The sequence below is a fragment of the Bos mutus genome, chromosome 10, assembly GCF_027580195.1.
Source record: "Bos mutus isolate GX-2022 chromosome 10, NWIPB_WYAK_1.1, whole genome shotgun sequence".
NCBI lineage: Eukaryota > Metazoa > Chordata > Mammalia > Artiodactyla > Bovidae > Bos > Bos mutus.
Genome location: NC_091626.1, coordinates 40725412 through 40747879, shown reverse-complemented (window position 1 = coordinate 40747879; position 22468 = coordinate 40725412). Strand labels below are relative to the sequence as shown.

At 40.7% G+C, this 22468-nt stretch overlaps 1 protein-coding gene across 4 annotated transcripts in view; it reads left to right on the top strand.

Annotated features, from left to right (window-relative positions):
- The first annotated feature begins 291 nt into the window (after positions 1–291).
- The window catches only part of KTN1 (kinectin 1), a 110053-nt gene continuing 87876 nt past the window's right edge, over positions 292–22468 (top strand). For all 4 annotated transcript variants that reach the window (XM_070377789.1, XM_070377788.1, XM_070377787.1 and 1 more), the window contains exon 1: positions 292–434. The gene's annotated coding sequence lies outside the window, so the exon portion shown is untranslated. The remainder of the gene's footprint in view (positions 435–22468) is intronic.

Below are 22468 nucleotides of genomic sequence, written 5' to 3'. Positions count from 1 at the left end.
GGTGGTGCTTCGGTAGGAGGGCCATGCAAGACGAAACCAGCTTTGGAGGAAGGACGCGGGGGGTGGGGGTTCCTGCAAGAAGAGAATTCCGCTGTGCCTCGAGCGCCCACCCTCCACCTGGCTGCGGGACGTTATCTCTGGAGAAAAGCCCTGGAATCCCGAGCCCGCCGGACGCTGGGACTTACCGAGTGCGCAGGAGAGCGCGCGGGGGCCGAGGCGGCGACGCCTGTCCCTTTAAGGGGCCGGTCTCCGGGCACCGCCGGGGCCCAGACGCCGGGACGTGCCGGGGCCGCCCCGCCCCGAAGCCGCCCGTTTCCTGCCGGGCGGCGCGACGGCACCTGAGCAACTGCGGCGGCGGCGATTCGGAGCGGGCGGCCGGGGCTGTAGAGCCGGCGCCGCCGCGTGTTCCCGGTCTCCTTTCCCGGCCGCACAGGGTAAGGGAGAGCAGGCCGCGCCGGGCCCGGGCTCCGACCGCGGGGACCGCGGAGGGGGGAGGGCTGCGCCGGCCGCGGGGTGCCGGGCCGACGGGAGGGCCGCGCCGGGCGGGGGGCGCGGCCGCGGGGTCCCGACACCACCCGCCGCCGCCCCGCCGTAGGCCTCGGGCGCCGGGTCGTCTCCGCCGCCGGGCTCCAGCGTGGGCCCGGCTGCCGGGGCGGGCGGGCTCCGAGGGGCCTCTCGGCCTCACCGGGCCGCCCCGGCCCGACCTCGGTTCCGCCGCGGCGCCTCCTCGGAGGACGTCTCCCGAGGGCGAGGTCGGCGGGAGAGGGCCCTGGGGTGACCGAGGAGCCTATTTTTAGCCAGGCGTGAGGGCCCCCGGGAGGGAAGGCGGATTACCGCCTCCTCGGCCGGTGGACGGAGGGAGCGTGTCCCCGGCGGCGGCCCTGGGCCACGCTTACGCCATGCTGGAATTTCAGCCCTCGCCGCTCTCGGGGTGCTTGGGGAAGCAGCGCTCGTCCGTGCTCAGGCCCCCTCCCGCCGACCAGTGCTTGTCCCCGGGCCCCGGAGTGGGGCGGTTGAGGATAGGAAAGCAGCGTGAGGGGAGAGTTTGGAAAAATCTGGGGACCGCCCGGGAGAAGGGGGAAGTTATTCTTCCTCTCCCTGAGGGGTGTGTCTTCCTTACGGATTCTCCCTCCTCTCTTCGGTTATCCAACAAGGAGATTTTTGGCTTCGGGGACCTCGGCAGAAAACCTAACCTGCAGTCTAGAGAAGTCGTACGGTAATCAGACGTGGGCAGTGCTGCCCCGCGCGTCGGTGGTGAAGGAGCATGTGGGTACCGGAGACAGACAGCCCCAGGCGCGGGGAGCCGCATCCTAACCTCAGCTAAGCTGCACCCTGATTAAATTCAGGAACGGGTTGTTTAATACTAGCTGTTCTTTTTGGGAGGAAGGACGAATCTTAAGTTCATGGTTGGGCCTATTCCAGGAGAGGATTCCTTAGCAGGTATCTTAATAAGCACTGCTTAAAAAGCTGCAGTTGGAAGTTAACTGTTCAGAGTTATGGGGTTTTTAAGATGCTTTGTGGAAACCCTTGAGAAATTTAGACAACCGTTTTCTGCTAAAGATAAACATCTTGAGGTGAATGAACTAAACACCCTAAATTGTGTAGGACTTCTCTTAAAGTTTGAATTCTTGGTTAATTAGGTTGTTCTTTTCACTACTTCACCTAGCAGGCGAATGGTATCACTGTTTCCAGCTTGGCTGAACTAGTTGCTGCTGAGACTGGTATGATTGTCCCAAGAATAACACCAGAGTACTCTTGAGTTGATCTGTTTTGAGTAGACATGCCTTGCTATAAATACTTTCATATTTAATGTGTTATCTGAGAAGTGGCCCCCCCCCCCCACCCCCGTCTCCGACCCCCCACCTGCTCTTCTTTAAGGATATAACAAGAAATAACTGGGTTTATTGTTTGTAGATTCTAAGGAAAATTCATTAATTCATCCTTTCCCCCTGCCTCAAACATTGAATTAGAAATGTCTCTTTTAATTTTGCAGCCTTTAGCAGTGTAACTGTCTATCAGATGCACTTAAAGAGTGAGGCATTCTGTTTACCTTTCTGAGATTCATACTGAAACTTATAACAAAGCCTGATGAAATTTTTTCTTAAAAATATTAAGCTCTTTAAAATTATAAAGAATATTGAGTATTGTATAACTCTTATGGGATCAGGGTCAACATTATGAAGAGCCATTAATTTACCATTTTGTTTCCACTTTAGTTTTTTCTGTATCCTTTAATATCATAGTCTCTTCTGCTTGATGCAGATGTTTTCTTGATTGTCTCACTCCAAGCCTTCTTAGAGTTTATAGACGTTAATCTGCTTTTAGTAGGGAGAACATTCTAATAATTAGATACTAAATGGCAATCAATATGACATTTATGAAGGACCTGAGGTTAGTGAAGGACAGGGAAGCCTGGTGTGCTGCAGTCCATGTGGTTGCAAAGAGTGGGAGGCGACTTAGCGACTGAACAACATGAATAAATAAAGTTGAGTTTCATTGTTTCCTCTTTCAGTATTTGTGAACATGACTTTGTGTGTTCTGATCTTAGAAATGTAGTTTATGTACAAAGCACAGGTAAAACATTGGTTTAGATAAGAATAGAAGCTTTTTTTCCCTATAAACAAAATTAAGCAGAAAGGGGGAAAATTATTAGTATCATGACTAAGGAGTTTGATTTAACTTAACCTTCTGTATCTGAGCTCTTGAAAGAGAAAAGTAATGGCAGTTTATAACCTTTTGCATGCCAGGCTATTGAATTGGTGTTTTAAAGTCCACTCCCCTACCCTCAGTCTTTGAAATACATTGTAGCATAAGCCATTTAGGCTCATAAAATTAATTTTTAAAGTGGTATAGGGTTTTAATTGGTTTTATCTTAAAAAGATGAAATAGGTAAAATAGTATACTTTTAGTTTTTGTTATTTAGTCAATAAGTTGTATCAAATCTTGTCTGACTCTTTTGCAGCCTCATGGACTGTAGCCTGCCAGGTTCCTCTGTCCATGGGATTCTCCAGGCAAGAATAGTGGAGTGGGTTGCCTTTTCCTTCTCCAGGGGATCTTCCTGACCCAGAGATCGAACCCGTGTCTCCTGCTTGGCAGGCAGATTCTTCACCACTGAGCCACCTGGAAAGCCCATACTTTTAGTACTAAGAATAATTTCAGTAATGACTCTATTAGGAAATCTATTATTTCTAGGAAATGTGTAAGATGAGTTCACTTCTTTTTAAAAAAGTTATGATTTTAGTATTTTACCTATCACTTTACTACAGTTAAGAACTTTAACCTCACGTCAAGTTTCAGCAAAGTGATTTGTATACTACATGGGACTTACACAAAATGAATTGTTTATACTCCCCTTCTTCCAGGGTATTGCTTTTAGGGTTTCTCTTCTTACTAATTACTCTCCTTATTTAGTCTTTATGATTCGTCCTCACTCTTGAAGTGCTCTTGGTTCACTTTACTTTCTATATTCCTCTGATGATCTCATCCAACGTCATGGCTTTAAATACCTATATGCTGATGGCTTCCATTTTTATATCTCCAGCCCAGACTTACCTCCTGTGTTCTGTAAAACCTGTTCTGAATTTCCTTTTGGATGTGAAGTAGTAAACTCAAACTAAAATTCCATGTTCCTCTTTAAACCTGCCTAAGGTGCAGTGTAATCTGTCGTACTAGATGACAGCTCTGTCCAACATTCAAGTGAAAAGAAAATGGAATCATCCCTGACTTATTCATACTTGGTATTCTTGGCTCAGTCTTATTTTGAAAATATATCCAGAATCAAGTCACTTCTTACCACCTCCATTGCTCACTAGGCTAGTCTAAACCAGTCTTCTCTCTTGTCTAGATTTCTGCAGTTAAGTTCCTGATGGGTTTCTCTGCTTCTGTCCTGGCTCTCTGCAGTCTTTTTCAGCAGAGCAACAAGATCATAACTCTCTCTTCAAAAATCCTGCAGTGACTTCCCATATGCATCGTAAAATCTGAAGTCCTTATGACCTACAAGGTCTTACAGAATCATCCTACTCTCCGCATCTCCCCTTGCCTCTCCCAGGATAGCGACTGCTCTGCCTCCTGCTTATTTGGCTCCAGTCCCACTGTCTTAGGGACTTTATGCTGGTTGTTTCCCCTCCTTGAATCACTTTTTCTGTGAGGTATCTCTATGAGCCATTCACTTGTCTCCTTCATACCTGCTCTTTAATTGTTTTTCAGAAGTCTGCTTTCCTGCTTAAAGCTGCACTTCCCTGCTTGTGATCCCTGTTCTGTTTTCCATAGCGATTGTCACCTTCCAACAAGCTCTAAAATTTGCTTGTTGATTTTGCTTATTGTCTCTTTCTCTGCTCCCAGACATACTATACTGTAACCTCTATGACAGGGCTTTTTGTCTGTTTTGTTTATTGATGGATCCCAAGAATTGCTCAGTGGTAAAGAATCCGCCTGCCAATGCAGGAGAAATGGGTTCAATCCCTGGTTCGTGAGGATCCCCTGGAGAAGGAAATTGCAACCCACTCTCCTGTTCTTGCCTGGGAAATCCCATGGACAGAGGAGCCTGGCAAGCTACAGTCTATGGGGTTGCAAAAGAGTCAGACACAACTTAGCAATGAACAACACCAGTGGTTTAGGGCAGTGCTTGGCACATAACATAATCTCAATAAAGATTTTTTAAAATTTTGTTTATTACAAGTGAATTAAAATCTTTATCTCCTGCAGGGTTTTTCTTTTTTTTTTTACTGTGATGCATATCTCAGTTTTGGACACATGTGGTTTTCAGTTTGCTCCTTTCCTATGAGCAGACAGAGAGCACAAGAAAAATGGCTGGGAACCTTTGGGAACACCTTGATGGAGGAAGGGATGTTGGAGTTGTGGTGGAGACCTTACCTGTCCCATGTGATTAGGATCATTGGTTAGGTCTTTTAAAAAGTTGCTTAAAGCGAGAACTCAAGGTATCTGTGCACTTGGTTTTAACTTTAAGCAGGTACTTTTATTTGCCTCTCATTTTATTTGGATCAATCTCTTGTCTTTGGGTAGAGGTCTCCTGATCTTTTTGCTATGCATCATACCCTAAGAGCATTATCTATGATTTCTAGTATTCTTTCTTTAAAAAGTAAAATGAAACTTTCAAACTTCAAAATCATTCTGGGTTTTTCCAATCCTTATTAAGACCTTCCAAAGGATTTAACTTAGTTTTGTAGAAATGAAAGCTTGATCTTTATTCTGTCATTTAATTGATTTATAGAAATAAAATATATAAGTGAGTAGGTGTTAGCCAGAACATTTAGCTTTCTGTAGACACCAGCCCCTGTATTTTTAACCAAGGGGACAAATGTCATTTAATTCAGTGAGAGGTTCTTTAAGATAGCTTCTATATTGAATAGTTCTCACAGGATCCTAGCTGTCTACCATTACTAGTGGAGAATGTCATTTATCCACATTTATTTATTTTGATTCTCAGTGACATCTGCAAATTACTTATCAGAACTTATATGATTTTTAGTAATTACATTGTATATCAAGAGCCTTGATGATGTGCTACATTCTCACTGGAAAATGTGTGATGATTATTATTTATTCTTATACATGAGTCACTTAAGTTGCCAAGGAAACAGTCTGGTCTGAAAGTCAGTAGTAACTAGGAGACCTGTAGGTCTTAGACCTTATTAACTAAACTTCTGTGCAAGTTTCTTGTCTGGAGAATCCCATGGACGGAGGAGCCTGGTAGGCTGCAGTCCATGGGGTCGCTGAGGGTCGGACATGACTGAGCGACTTCACTTTCACTTTTCACTTTCATGCTTTGGAAAAGGGAATGACAGCCCACTCCAGTGTTCTTGCCTGGAGTATCCCAGGGACGGCGGAGCCTGGTGAGCTGCCGTCTATGGTGTCACACAGAGTTGGACACAACTGAAGCGACTTAGTAGCAGCAGCAGCAGCATGCAAGTTTCTTATTTTTCATTTCTTTAATTGTGTAGTGTGTGGTGTAAGTGGATAAAGTGTGGGTGCTAGGGAGTCCGAAGAACTTGGCTTTGAATTTGGCTTTGCTTCTTAAAACCACTTCCTGTATGTGTAGATTTACCTGCCCAAGACTCATTTGCCTTGCTTATTTTATCTTAGTAGTTGCTACATAAGTGATAGCTAACATTAGAGTGCTTATTTGCTGTTTAAGACTTTGTAAATACTTTATGTATAGTATCATATTGACTCCTCTCCACAGCCTTATGAGAGAGATGGTATTTGATGGAAACAGTGGAGGCAGGTTAAGTAATTGTCCAAAGACACAAAGCAAAGAAAAGGAGGAACTGGAATTTGAACTAGATATTCTGACTCTAGAGCCCATTCTCATCCATTGAGCTGTTTTATAAGAATGTTTTCTGGAAAAAAAAGAAGCACTGTTCATGTGCAGTTGTCTTTTGTTAGGTATTATAAAATTTCATTAAGGTTATAAAGATTTCTTTCCCATGGAGCTAGAGGATTAACTCTGAAAGCTAGTGACTTAAATTTGAGGACCTAAAGTTTTCCAAGGAGAGAAAATAGTAAAAGCTACTTAAAACCAAATGCTATAAAATATTTTATATAGAAAGCAGTAGGTAGACTATTATCTTTTTAATTTATAAGAAATTTTTTCAGTCTTAATTCCTATGTATGTGCATTATAAGTTACTGCCATGTGATCTTGTAGGCATTGCTCAGTGGTTATTTTGGAAAGGCCAACCCTGATCATCAAAATACATGTCCTCTTTGTCTGAGCTTTACATTTTTCTTCATTGCATTATCAGTTATTACCTAACATCATAAAGCTGTGACCAACCTAGACAGCATATTAAAAAGCAGAGACATTACTTTGCCAACGAAAGTCCATCTAGTCAAAGCTATGGTTTTTCTAGTAGTCATGTATGGATGTGAGAGTTGGACTATAATGAAAGCTGAGTGCCCAAGAGTTGACGCTTTTGAACTGTGGTGTCGGAGAAGACTCTTGAGAGTCCCTTGGACTGCAAGGACATCCAACCAATCAACCCTAAAGGAAATCATTCCTGAATATTCATTGGAAGGACTGATGCTAAAGCTGAAACTCAATACTTTGTCCACCTGATGCGAAAAACTGACTCATTTGAAAAGACCCTGATGGCTGGGAAAGATTGAAGACAGGAGGAGAAGGGGACGATAGAGGATGAGATGGTTGGATGGCATCACCAACTTGACGGACATGAGTTTGAGTAAGCTCTGGGAGTTGGTGATGGTCAGGGAGGCCTGGCGTGCTGCGGTTCATGGGGTCGCAAAGAGTTGGACACGACTGAGCAACTGAACTGAACTGATAATTTATGCTTATTTATTTATTTGTTTGATATCTGTTTCACCTGTAAGAATATAAGCATTATGTGGCAGAAACTTTGTCTTGTTCACCACTGCGAACTGTGTTTTTGGTACTTAGGTACTGCTCGCCAGATTTAATTTTTTAAAAAATTAACTTATTTTAATTGGAGGTTAAATACTTTTCAATACTGTGATGGTTTTTTGCCATACATCAACGTGAATCAGCCATAGGTGAGCATGTGTTCCCCCCATCCTGAACTCCCTATTCAACCTCCCTCCCCACCTTAACCCTCTGGGTTGTCCCAGAGCACCTGCTCTTGGTGGCCTGCTTCATGCATTGAAAATGAGTGAATCAGTTGTCTGGTGTTTGCAAACGATTGGGACTCATTGAGCCTTCTGCTTTCCTTGTCATTTGTGCTATCCTCCTCCTCCATTAGCATGACTAGTTGATTTACATGGAATGCCATGTAAAGTGAGACTTCAAGAATAAGGGTTTCAAGTTGACTCTTGGGAGGGGGATGGAAAATAAAATTTAATACACGAATTTCAGCAAAAATACTTCTCTGCTTAGTAGCAGTTAATCTTAATTGATCAGTAATGTAAGTTTTCTAAGTGAAATATGTACATAAATTATTTAGTGATTGCATATGTCTAGATCTATTTATCTTTGAAATAAATTTGAACAAGCTACATTGAAAGCTCCTCAATGTTCTGAATGCTGTGTTGTTGAACACTTGTTTCCTTAAATTTTAAAAATCCACACACCGGTTGAATTTATGTGCTTCTGGACTGTACTTGTTTACTTTATTGGGAAATCATGCTTATTTGAAATGTGTTCTATAATTATTTTACATAGTTTTCATAACCTGGATGTCTCAGGTGGCTGAACGTGATTTCTGTGAAGTGAATTTCTCAAGCTTCTCGTATAATTTGGTATTTTCATTTCTGGGTATAGTTTCAGTTACTGTGGTGTATAATCCTTTTTTGTATTTTTTTTTTCCTAAACACTATAAATGGGATCCTTCTGTATGAGTTTATTTGCAACTTCCTTTTTCCCCTCAACTTTATTGTCCTAATATTTTTCTTCCATGTTATATATAACTTTGATTCATTCACTTTCACTTCTACATGGAATTTCATTGTATGTATATTTTCTAATTTATTATCTGTTGATGGACATTTGGGTAGTTTCCAGTCTTCTTTTACTATTATAAACAATGCTGTTATGAATACCTTGTATGGCTCTGTTGGTGCACTTGCATCTATACTGTCTCTAGGTGGTGTTTTAAAAAATTTTTTTGTTCTTACTTAAAATAAGAAATAACTTTCACATTATGAGACTCAATACATTATCAGATATAAACATATATAACTAAGTTTCTTGGGGGGAAAACCCTATGTGTTGCTGCTGCTGCTGCTAAGTTGCTTCAGTCATGTCCGACTCTGTGCGACCCCATAGACGGCAGCCCACCAGGCTCCCCCATCCCTGGGATTCTCCAGGCAAGAACACTGGAGTGGGCTGCCATTTCCTTCTCCAATGCGTGAAAGGGAAAAGTGAAAGTGAAGTCGTGTCTGACTCTTCGCGACCCCATGGACTGCAGCCCACGAGGTTCCTCTGTCCATGGGATTCTCCAGGCAAGAGTACTGGAGTGGGGCGCCATCGCCTTCTCCGCTATGTGTTGCTAGTTTGTTTCATTAAAAGTACAATTGCTAATCAAGACCTACTAAGTTGATTTTTGTTACCTACTAATGTGTTGAGATTAGCAGTTTGAATGAATTGTTTTGGACCTTATATCTCGCTTGGAGTGGAACTGCTGAATTGTAGGAGAGGTTCATTTTCAGCTTTAGGTAGTGCTGAGTTGTTTTTAGGTATAATTGTAGTACCAGTTTATTCTCCACATTCTTGCCTATATAGTTGACCCTTGACCATCTTGGGGGGTTAGGGACGTTGACCCTCTGTGCAGTCAGAATTCATCCTATAATTTATAATTGGCCCTCCATATCCCCTGTTTCTCTCAAACCGTGGTTGGGTATCTGTTGTGTTGTACTGAGGTAGTTACTATTGAAGAAAATCTGTGAATCAGACCCTTACATTGCACTCCGGTGTTGTTTAAGGGTCTACCTTACATAATAATGGTAAATAATAAAGTTAGACAGCCGGTTGGGCATGAATTGATATCTTGTGGGTTTTGCATTTTTGCTTATGAGTGGAGATGTATTTTCCAAAATTTGCTGGCCATTTTTGTTTCCTTTTCTCAGAAATGACTGTTGGGTTTTTTTTCTTTATTTTTAAAAATAATTTTTGGTTGTGCTGGGTCTTCGTTGCTGTGCATGGGCTTTCTCTAGTTGTGGGGAGCAGGGCCTACTCTTGGTTGAGGTGCGTTGGCTCCTCCTTGTGCTGGTTTCTCTTGTTGCAGTGCACAGGCGCACGGGCTCGAGTAGTTGTGGGTCGCATGCTCTAGAGCAAGGGCTCAGGAGTTGAGGTGCACAGGCTTAGCTGCTCTGTGCCATGTGGATCTCCTCGGTCCAGGGATTGAACCTTTGTCCCCTGCGTTGGCTGGCAGATTCCTGCCTACTAGGTCTATACAGTCATCAAAAACAAGACCGGGAGCTGACTGTGGCTCAGATCATGAAATCCTTATTGCCAAATTCAGACTGAAATTGAAGAAAGTAGGGAAAACCACTGGACCATTCACATATGACCTAAATCAAATCCGTTACGATTATACAGTGGAAGTGAGAAATAGATTTAAGGGACTAGATCTGATAGAGTGCCTGATGAACTGTGGACGGAGGTTTGTGACATTGGACAGGAGACAGGGATCAAGACCATCCCCAAGAAAAAGAAATGCCAAAAAGCAAAATGGCTATCTGAGGAGGCCTTACAAATAGCTGTGGAAAGAAGAGAAGTGAAAAGCAAAGGAGAAAAGGAAAGATATACCCATTTGAATGCAGAGTTTCAAAGAATAGCAAGGAGAGGTAAGAAAGCCTTCCTCAGTGATCAGTGCAGAGAAATAGAGGAAAACAATAGAATGGGAATGACTAGAGATCTCTTCAAGAAAATCCCAGGTACCAAGGGAACATTTCATGCAAAGATGAGCACAATAAAGGACAGAAATGGTATGGACCTAACAGAAGCAGAAGATATTAAGAAGAGGTGACAAGAATACGCAGAAGAACTGTACAAAAAAGATCTTCACGACCCAGATAATCACGATGGTGTGATCACTCACCTAGAGCCAGACATCCTGCAAAGTCAAGTGGGCCTTAGGAAGCATCACTATGAACAAAGCTAGTAGAGGTGATGGAATTCCAGTTGAGCTCTTTTAAATCCTAAAAGATGATGCTGTGAAAGTGCTGCATGCAATATGCCAGCCAATTTGGAAAACTCAGCAGTGGCCACAGGACTGGAAAAGATCAGTTTTTATTCCAATCCCAAAGAAAGGCAATGCCAAAGAATGCTCAAACTACCACACAATTGCACTCATCTCACCTGCTACCAAAGTAATGCTCAAAATTCTCCAAGCCAGGCTTCAGCAATACGTGAACCGTAAATGTCCAGATGTTCAAGCTGGTTTTAGAAAAGGCAGAGCAACCAGAGATCAAATTGCCAACATCTGCTGGATCATGGAAAAAGCAAGAGAGTTCCAGAAAAACATCTATTTCTGCTGTATTGACTATGCCAAAGCCTTTGACTGTGTGGATCACAATAAACTGTGGAAAATTCTGAAAGAGATGGGAATACCAGACCACCGGACCTGCCTCTTGAGAAACCTGTATGCAGGTCAGGATGCAACAGTTAGAACTGGACATGGAACAACAGACTGGTTCCAAATCTGGAAAGGAGTTCGTCAAGGCTGTATATTGTCACCCTGCTTATTTAACTTCTGTGCAGAGTACATCATGAGAAACCCTGGGCTGGATGAAGCACAATCTGGAAATAAAGATTGCCAGGAGAAATATCAATAACCTCAGATATGTAGATGACACCACCCTTATGGCAGGAAATGAAGATATTAAAGAGCCTCTTGATGAAATTGAAAGTGGAGAGTGAAAAAGTTGGCTTAAAGCTCAACATTCAGAAATCTAAGATCATGGCATCCAGTCCCATCACTTGATGGCAAATAGATGGGGAAACAGTGGAAACAGTGGCTGGCTTTATTATTCTGTGCTCCAGAATCACTGCAGATGGTGACTGCAGCCATGAAATTAAAAGACGCTTACTCCTTGGAAGAAAGTTATGACTGACCTAGACAGCATATTGAAAAGCAGAGACATTATTTTGCCAACAAAGGTCCGTCTAGTCAAGGCTATGGTTTTTCCTGTGGTCATGTATGGATGTGAGAGTTGGACTATAAAGAAAGGTGAACACCAAAGAATTGATTATTTTGAACTGTGGTATTGGAGAAGACTCTTGAGAGTCCCCTGGACTGCAAGGAGATCCAACCAGTCCATCCTAAATGAGATCAGTCCTGGGTGTTCATTGAAAGGACTGGTGTTGAAGCTGAAACTCCAGTACTTTGGCCACCTGATGTGAAGAGCTGACTTATTTGAAAAGACCCTGATGCTGGGAAAGATTGAAGGCATGAGAAGGGGATGACAGAGGATGAGATGGTTGGATGGCATCACCGGCTCCATGGACATGAGTTTGAGTAAACTCCGGGAGTTGGTGATGGACAGGGAGGCCTGGTGTGCTGCGGTCCATGGGGTCGCAAGGAGTCGGACATGACTGAACTGAACTGAACTTAGGGAAAGTCCTTGTTTTTCTCTTTGATAGGAGTTCTTTTATGTTCAGAATACTAATTTTTTGCTTATCACACATCGCAAATGTCTTTTCCCACTTTGTGGTTTGTGTTTTTCATTCTCTTATGGTTTCTTTGTTAATAAATGTTAAACCTTTTAATTTAGTAGAATTTCTCAGGATTTGTGTTTTATACTTTGTGTCTTGTTTAAGAAATCCTTTTCTACCTCAAGGTTGTAAAGATATTCTTGCATGTTGTCCTAGGAAGTTTAATGTTACATCTCATAATTCTTTCTCAGGAGTTGATTCTTGTTTTTTCCCTTTTGTGCTGCTGGTGTATTTTCTCCAAAATTCCACTGCTTTGCATTTCAGTTTGTTTTTTTAAGTAGTAAAATGTGTGAATTTAGTAGATACTTTTGAAATAAATCTTTGAGTTATTAGTATTATGTGCTGTCCACACCTTGCTTTTAGAGTCATAGGTAAATATTATGTAAGAGCATTAAGGTATGAATGGTTGTCTAGTAAACTTTGAAGTCTTCACTCTCCCCCAACCCCCATATGAAGTTAAAAATTTGTAAACATTTCAGTGATACCATTGTTTGCATGTGGTTTTCTGAAGTTATTAAGGACATTTGTTGTGAAGTAGTCTGGTTAGTTATTTTCTTAAAGTTGCAACTGTTTGTGCTTGATATTTTATGGTTATATTGTAGTGCACTGTGAATGTAGACCTATTTCTCTGTATCCAGCTTGGAGTATACATACAATCTGAGGATTCAGATCTTTCTCAGTTTTGGAACATTCTCGGCTCTTTAAATATGTTAATAACTCTCCATTACTTCTCTTACTTCTTACTTCTCTTACTTCTTACTTACTTCAATTACTTCTCAAGTTTCTTCTCTTTTGGTTGACCTATGTTAAAGTCTGTTAGTTTATCCTCTGTGTATTTTAATTGTTCTTTCAGTTTTTTTTCTCTTTATTTTTCTATGCCTTGTACTAGGGTAGCAATTTATGTTTTTCTTCTGCTTCTGTCCATTAAGAGTTTATTCTGTCTGTTGAGCCTACATGGCAGTATTTACAATTTTCATTTCTTAGAATTGGAGTTGCTTTTTCATATACACCTGCCTGTTTCATTTGTCTCAGTTTTTGTTTTATAATCTTTTTGCTATTTTGTAAAAAGATTCCTTTATCACTCTGACAGCTTCAACATGCTCAAATTTAAAAATCTTTGTCAGACTGTTACATAAACTAATACCATCTGGTGTGAATTCATGTTTTTATTGATTTTTGTTTCCTCCCCACATTATTAAATTTCTTCCTGTGTTTTGGTTTATTTATTTATTGAGTACATTTTGAGTGGAGTTTTTTTTTTTTTTTTTAAACCTTTTTTCCATCCCCCACCTCAAAATTATTATTTTTTTAACTGTTTCTACCTGGCTTACTCTTCATCTAGTTGCAAGCTAGGTTTGTTCTGAAACAGTTAAAAAGAGAAAGCAAGGTGGATAGAAGTGTTTCTAAGATGAAATCATATACTGAGAAAGAGGGAGGTAAGAGTGTGTGTGTATGTGTAGAGAGATCTCATGTTTAGGGGAGTATTGAATGAAATCTAAAACGACAGTTTCCTATGATGGAGAGGAATATAGAGTAGAAGGGCACAGAAAAATCTATGGGTCAAAGCAAGCAGCTCAGTTGTGTCCAACTCTTTGTGACCCCATGGACTGTAGGCTGGTAGGCTCCTCTGTCTGTGGGATTCTCCAGGCAAGAATACTAGAGTGGGTTGCCATTTCCTTCTCCAGGGAATCTTCCCAAGCCAGGGATCAAACCTGAGTCTCCTGCATTGCAGGCAAATTCTTTACCATCTGAGCCACGAGGGAAGCCTAAGAAGAGCACAGGGGTACAGTTTATGCTCTGAATTTCCCTTTTGCTTCATACTTGATTCTGGAACCATGTATATATTTTATATAATTATTAAAAAATTTCTAGAGGAAAGGAAATCCTCTTACACTGTTGGTGGGAATGTAAGTTACTGCAGGCACTGTGGAAAAGAATATGGAGGTTCCTCAGAAAACTGAAAATAGGATTACCGTGTGACCCAGCAGTCCCCCTTCTGGGCATATATCCAGGCAAACTTATAATTCAAGAAGATACATGCACCTGTACGCTCATAGCAGCAGTATTCACAACAGCTAAGACATGGAAACAATCTAAATGTCCACCAACAGAAGAATGGATAAAGAAGATGTGGTACATATATATAGTAGAGTACTACTCAGCCATAAAACAGAATGCATTAATGCCATTTGCAGCAACATGGATGCAACGAGAGACTGTCTTAATACTAAGTGAAGTAGCTTACATGTGGAATCTGAAATATGACACAAATGAACCTATCTATGAAATAGAAACAGAATCAGGGACGCAGAGAGTAGATTGGTGGTTTCCAAAGGGGAGGGACTTCCCTGGTGGCTCAGAGGGTAAAGAATCTGCCTGCAGTATGGGAGACCCAGGTTTAATCCCTGGATTGGAAAGATCCCCTGGAGAAGGGAATGGCAACCCAGTCCAGTATTCTTGCCTGGAGAATCCCATGGACAGAGGAGCCTGGAGGGCTACAGTCCATGGGGTCACAAAGAGTTGGACACAGCTAACACACACACGCACGCACACACACACACACACACACACACACACACACACACACGTGGGAGGGCTGGGAGAGGGTTTGATTGGGAGTTTGGGATTAGAAGCTATGAACTGATGTGTATGGAATGGATAAACAACAAGGTCCTACTGCATAGTGCAGGAAGCTATGTTCAGTATCTTCTGATAGCCCATATGGAATCTAAGAATATGAAAGAGAATGTGTATATATATTGAGTCACTTTGCTGTACAGCAGTAGTTAACACAACATTGTAATTCAGTTATACTTCAATGTAAAAACTAAAATTAAAAAAGGGGACAATTTGAACATCAGTAAAGACAATAACTAATGAATTGAAGCTAGTCAATTGTATGTTTAATCTTCAAGTTCGTAATGCTAAAAATTTAAAAAAAGTTGCTGTTGGGCTAACATTATTTTAACAATTTTGGTAAGTAAAGAAAAATAAGCATTTATCCTACTTTTCTTATATGAATTGTATCTCAGGGTAGCCAAATAGGTCATAAGAGAAGTTTTTTTCTGTAGATGTATTCTAGGTAAGAAAGAAAGAGGGGATAGACTTAGAATATCACCATTTTGCATCTCCTAATGAATGATGTCTAGGCAAAGATCTCCAGTAGTTGGTAACATCATGGAGACATTGAGGGACTTCCCTGGTGTTCCAGTGGCTGAGATTCTGAGCTCCCAACGCAAGGGACCCAGGTTCTATCCCTGGTCAGGGAGCTAGATCCCATGTGCCACAACTAAGAGTTCTCTTGCTGTAACTAAAGACCCCACATGCTTAACAAAAAGAATGAAGTTCCCGGATGCCACAACTAAGACCTGGTGCAGCCAAATAAATAAACTTTTGGAAATGTGCCACGCTGTCTGTGCCTTAGTCTTGCACTGAGGTCATAATCCTAAATCTGATCTAGCCTTTAAATTTAACTACCAATTTATAGGAAATAGAAAAGACAAAAACAAAAACTTGTTAGCACTGTGGGGATTCCATCGACAAAATTCATACTGAGAATCTCTACAAGAAAACTACCTGGTTTTTCCAACCCCAAATTCTCGGATTACAAGAAACTGAATAATAGATAAAGGGATGACAAATGAAAGGAGACAAGAAATAAACATCATTCAATACAGAATAACTGAAAAAATATTTACACAGCAGTTGGGGAGATGTGAATACTGGCTTGATATTTGATATTAAGGGATTATTTTTAATTTCAAATTTGCTGTGAGGCTGGATTTTTGCCCTTTTTCCTCTCCAGGCTTAGGGCTTCTATAAAGCTATAGCACTGTTACCATAGGTTTTAAGTCTGATTCTTTTTCTTAGATACGCTCCCCTCACCTCCCCCTGAAGCTGCCCCCTGCCTCTCTCATAGACTCTCTAAGACTGACAGGTGGGTCTGAGCCTAGCTCCCATCAACTCTGCTTTTGCCCTGGATCCTGGTGCACATGAGATTTTGTGTGCAGCCTTTAAGAATGAAGTTTTTAGTTTCCTCCAGTCCCAGGGGGCTCCTGCAGTTAAGCTCTATTGGTCTTCAAAGCCAAGGCCTCTGGATGGCTCATCTACCTACTGCCAGAACCTTGACATGGGGCTAAGAACTCTTAACTCCTCTGGGAGAACCTTTGCAATACAGTTATTTTCCAGTTTGTGGGTTGCCCACCCAGAACATTATGGGATTTGATTGTATCATAACTCCGCTCCTCCTACCGATCTCGCTGTAGTTCCTTCTCTGTGCCTTTGGACTGGAGCCCACCAGGCTCCTCTGTCCATGGAATTTTCCAGAAAAGAATACTGGAGTGGGTAGCCATTCCTTTTTACAGGGGATCTTCCTGACCCAGGGATCAAACCCGGGTCTCCTGTATTGGCAGCAGATTCTTTACTGTCTGAGCCACCAGGGAAGAAGCCCTTACGTCTTTAGTTATAGAAAATCTTTGTGGGTAGTTTCCAGTTTTTTTCATTGATGGTTGTTCTACAGGTAGTTGTGAATTTGGTGTGCTCATGAGGGTAGGTGAATTTAGGGTCTTTCTACTCCACCATTTTGGCTGTTCTATAAAATCTTTTTTTTTAATTTGATTAAAAAAAAATGTTTGTTTTTGTTTGTCTTGAGTCTTTCTTGTGACACGTGGGTCTTTTTTTCCTTATGTGGGCTCTTTATTGCAGCTTTTGGGCTTCTCTCTAGTTGTGGCACATGGGCTGTAGAGTGCAGCGGTCTAGTTGTGGCATGAGGGTTCCAGAGTTCGTGGGCTCTGTAGTTGTGGCGTGTGGGCTCTCCGGCTGTGGCCTGAGGGCTCACTAGTGGTGATGTGAGGGTTTAGTTGCCCCGTGACGTGTAGGGCCTTAGTTCCCCATCAGAGATTGAACCTGTGTTCCCTGCCTTAGAAGGTGGCTTCCTGACCACTGAACCACCAGGGAAGCCCCATCTCTTATAAAGTCTTAATGAAAGCTTTTTGTGTAACCGTTGGGTGGTAGGCGAAGGAGGCAAGCTCTCTCTTTTCCTTGTGTGAAGTATGGACATTTCTTTTCCTTTAGTTTACCCTTTGCTGACTTGGAGTGTATAATGTATATAGTCACTCAGTTGTGTCTGACTCTTTGGGACTCTGTGGACTATTGGGAGCCCACCAGGCTCCTCTCTCCATGGGATTTTCCCAGCAAAAATACTGGAGAGGGTTGCCATTTGCTGACTTGGACCCCTTAAAAAGTCCCAGTTTTATGTACCTGTCTCATTTCTACTTCCCCAACTTATAGCCTTGTGTTTCCTGTGATAATCTTGAGTGGCCATTAATACTTTCAGTTCCTATATCATATTTCCTGTCTCCCAGGATTTCCCTTAATTTCCAGAAAACATGTCTATTTCAAAACAAAGCAACTTCTGTAACGTTTAATTGAAAGAGTTTTCACTTCCAATTTAAGAAATAGAGTCCTTAAATTAGCTTTAAAATCACGGTTTAATTTATAATTTAAAAATACAGTGAATTCAGTTTAAGCTTAAATTATATTATGAAAATAATATACGCACAGCGGAAACAATGTAAACATTCTGAAAGATTTAAGATGAAAAGTTACCAGACACGTACCCAGAAGTCACCATAGAGTTAATGGCTTCTGTTGTGTCCTTTCAGGAGCTCTCTAAGCATGTATGGGCATGACTGTGTTACTTAAAAGGGAATTTTCTCTGTATGTAGTAGTGATAGTCGCTCAGTTGTGTCCTATGGACTGTGCCTACCAGACTCCTCCGTCTGTGGAATTCTCCAGGCAAGAATACTGGAGTGGGTTGCCATTTCCTTCTCCAGGGGATCTTCCCTACCCAGGGATCAAAACCTGGGTCTCCGGCATTTCAGGCAGATTCTTTACCATCTGAGCCTTGTGCAACTTGCTTTTTATGTATACTTGGTTTATTTACAATATTTTTGAATGTCTTGCCACTTTACATGTGAAGCTCTATTGTAAGGTTATTTAATCATTTCCCTAATGTTGGACATATGGTTCTTTCTAATTTTAAAGTTGCTTTACTAACAGTGAACACTCTTTTTAGTGTGTCTTTGTATTTGTGTGATTACGATAAACTACCAGAGAAGGAGTTTTCTCTATTGAAGAGTATGCACTATTCTTATATCTGTCTAGGAGATTGCATTAGTTATAACCAAGTTAGCACTACCTGAGAATACTGGTTTTCATACTTCCTAGTTCATGTCAAATTTTGTAAATACAGTTTTATTGAGGTATAAGAGGTATAACTGACACACAATGAACTGCATGTATTTAAGTGTACAATATGATAAATTTTGACATGTGTACACTGATGAAACCATCACCACAATCAGGATGGTGTACATATGCATCATCTCCAAAATTTCCTCATTCCTGTTTGGTAATCCCTCATTCCCACATGTTCCTTCCCTGCCAATTTAAGGTGGAAAAGGTAACATTGTTTTAATTTGCATTTCTTTAATATGAGTGAGGTTGCAATAAAATATATATATATTTGTTGGATATCTTTTTCCCCTCTAGGAATCTTGTAAAGGTGTCCTTTAACCTTTCTGTCTTGTGTTCATCTTTTTCTCACATTTTTGCTGATGTTTGTAAGTTAAGGCTACCAGACCTTTGTCTTTTTTGAGTTTAGTCCCTTATTTTTTCATAAAATCTTTACAGTGTTTTCTGGGTCAGTTTTTTCCTTGATGGCTCTGAGTATTACATGAGACATAGGGGAAAAAAAAACCCTTTTACAAACAAAATTATTTTACATGAAAAGAAATACATTTGTCTTCTGGTTTTTCATGGTTTAATTTTTTAACCTTTAAAAGTTTGGTCCATAAATAATTTAGTTAGGGGCTTTAATTTTTCCCCAAATTGGCTACCATTTATGCTGATACTATTTATTAAATCATAGATTTACTTATTGATTGGAAATGGCTCTCTGATATTATAGTAAAATTTTCTCACGTATTTGGGGCTTTTTATATTACACTTATTTGGCAGTTTTTGGGCAAGAGGTAAACATTCTTGTTTCCTAGTGAAGTTTTCCAATAGTTCCCTTGGAGTTTTTTGAATAGTATTTGACATTCTTATCTTGTCATTTACATTTCATGTTTAGTTTGTGAAATGATATTAAGTATTATGTCTTTTTGGGAAATAGGCAAGAATAAATATATTATTTTATCATTTTAGTACCCTCATTGATGAGTGACCGAAGGCGATGAACTTTAGCTTAACACTTTTTAACTTCCCTGGTGCTCAGACGGTAAAGAATCTGTCTGCAGTGCAGAAGACCTGGTTTCAATCCCTAGGTTGGTAAGATCCCCTGGAAAAGGGAATGGCTACCCACTCCAGGATTTTTGCCTGGAGAATTCCAGGACAGAGGAGCCTGGCATGTTATAGTCCATGGCATCACAGAGTCAGACGTGAGTGAGTGACAAACGCTGTCACTTTAACACCCTGGCAAAACTTTCCTAAAGGATGATAGGGTTTGAAGTATGTTTTCTGTTTGTTGATAAATTTCATCAATACCATGCATCAGTTATTAGGAATGCCTTGTGGTAGTGGAATTGGACACAGTTGATGAGGTTTAGGGCAGTTAGAGGGCCACAAGGAGAAGTTACGGGAGGAAGATTGTGGATCAAAACTAGGAAGAATATTCTAATGTCTTTATAGAAGGAACTTATGGGAGGTGTTTATTCCTAATAAGCATAAAATCGCTGACCATTCAGCTGGATGTAGTTGACTTAGATGGCCTCTTCCAACCTAGAGATCTTGTGAAGTAGATTTTAAGACTGTAGATTTTAGGGGAAGGAAGTCTTCTGTATATGGTGTAGCTGTGTTACAGATACATCAGTGGTATGAATTTCATGTTCTAATGTTAATTTTTTGAACAATTTTGATGATTTATAATCATCTTTAGAAACTGATTTTATGTATTGATTTGAAATACTAATTATTTAAATGTATTATTAAGTTTCTGGTAGTAAAGCTTTTAATTTGTATAACTTAAGTTAGCTTTCTTTACAGAATAAACTTAACCAGGTTATTTCCTGTGGATATGTTTTAAAATGAACAGTGTCTTTTCCTGAGAAAATGGACTAGTTGGGGCTTGATGGATAAGCAAAAATCTGAAGGACTGGCATAACTCTCAGAAGCTACCAGCTATGCAGATCCATTTCAGTTTTTTGGAGAAGCTGTTCAAACTGATTTATCTAGTCTTGTATTAAAGGGAAAACAATGAGTGGTTAAAAGAGAACCAATAGAAGTTTCATGTGTTGTGACATGATACCTAATGGAGAAATTGAATTTCATCACTCATCTCTGGCTTTAGTTGGATTTGTTTCAGATTGGGGTAGCAGTACTCTAGATTGGGTATTGCTGAAATAATTTAAGGGATGTGTTAATAAGGTGTGAGTCATAGAAATAAGCATGTGTTGCAGTATACAAGGAGAAATTGCACCTCAGCTTTAAGATTCCAGTGTAGTCTGTTAGGTTAATTTTAGGAAGTTGTAAATGGAGTTCCCATGTTAGGCAACTCAGTGTTTGCTTTGTTAAAGTATTTTATCTTTTGATTGGTTTGAATCTTTTCCTCTTGTTGTAAAAGATAATTGTATACTTGTATTATGGACCCTGGGGCGATTATAATTTTGTTGTAGTGACAAACTAGAGAATAGAAATTTAGGTAAGTTTTTGTATTTTGATGGCCTTTTCAGGAATTGATTAATTTGTTTTTTTTTTATTGGTTTGTAGAATCAAGTTTTAAAAAAATTTTATTGTAGATTTAATACACTTGTAAACTTTTAAACTTTTTCAGCTATGCAATATATAAAATGAATTCACTTATTTTCTTGTGTTTTCTTGAAGTACTTTATACATTTTTTTAAGTTGTCTGGATGTCTTTATTTGATCTGAATGATCAAGCCTTTCCTCTACTGATTTGAAATAATTTACAATAAACTAAATTTAAAAAATCAGTTTGGATCTATTTTAGATTTTGAGTTCTATTATTCTCTCTTCATTTATCTTCGTTGCACTGCAATATATTATGTTTCTATAATTGCTAGACTATTATGCCCTGTCCCATAGAATTCTGTGAACATGTACATAAAAATAAATGCTCTAGGATTTTAGGAAGAGGAGAACTATCTGTAGGCATGGTGCTTGAGCTGGAAGAGTAGATCTCATTGACACTCAGGTTCGGTTTTTATACCCTGTTTTAGTTTTTAAAGTTGTGGTGTCTCTTTTGTTTGGTTCTGTTGGGTCTCTGTGCTGCGCGTTGGCTCGCTCTAGCTGCGCAGGGCTGGACTCCTCTCTGGCCGCTCTCTTGTTGTGGAGCATGGGTTCCAGGGCGTGTGGGTTTCAGTAGTTGTGGTGCCAGCCTCAGTTTCCCCATAGCATGTGGAATCTTCCTGGGCCAGGGATTGAACTTGTGTTTGTTCCCTGCATTGGCAGGCGGATTCTTAACCGCTGGACCACCGGGCAAGTCCTATGCTCTGTTTTGGATGCTCTATAGGTACTTAACCTCATGCGAAGAGTTGACTCATTGGAAAAGACTCTGATGCTGGGAGGGGTTGGGGGCAAGAGGAGAAGGGGACGACAGAGGATGAGATGGCTGGATGGCATCACTGACTCGTTGGACGTGAGTCTGAGTGAACTCGGGGAGTTGGTGATAGACAGGGAGGCCTGGTGTGCTGCGATTCATGGGGTCGCAAAGAGTCAGACACGACTGAGTGACTGATCTGACTGATCTGATCTGAGGTACTTAATCAGCTAGATCATAGATTCATTTAAAGTCAGTGAATCTATTTGTCCAGTACCGATAAACATCTTGTGTTCTCCATTCCAGGTTTTAAATTTAAGTGGAGAATAAAGTGAGCAAAATTTATAAATAAAATATTAGCCATATAATAATTAAAATGTATTTTATAGGACCGACAGTGCCCCCTTTTTTACCCTTACTCTGAACTAATAACTTTCCCATTTCATTAAGAAAACAGTAGCATCAGGAGGATAATTTACACAAACTTATACACTGTATCTACCTCCTTGCCTGTGCCTATATATTCCCTAGATGTCTGTGCTTCCATCTAAGGCCAGTCTCTTTAGTTGCACACCAAATTCTTTCCCTCTTGCCATTTGAAAACGTTGTCCCTCACCCCTCTCTCTCCTGCCTCATCAGACTTTCCCCTTCTACTGGATCATCTTTATCAGTGTATTAACATGCTGTAATTTCTTCTGCCTATACAAACCAAATTCCCAACCTCATATTCCCCTCCAGCTTCCATTGCACTTTTCTTTATTA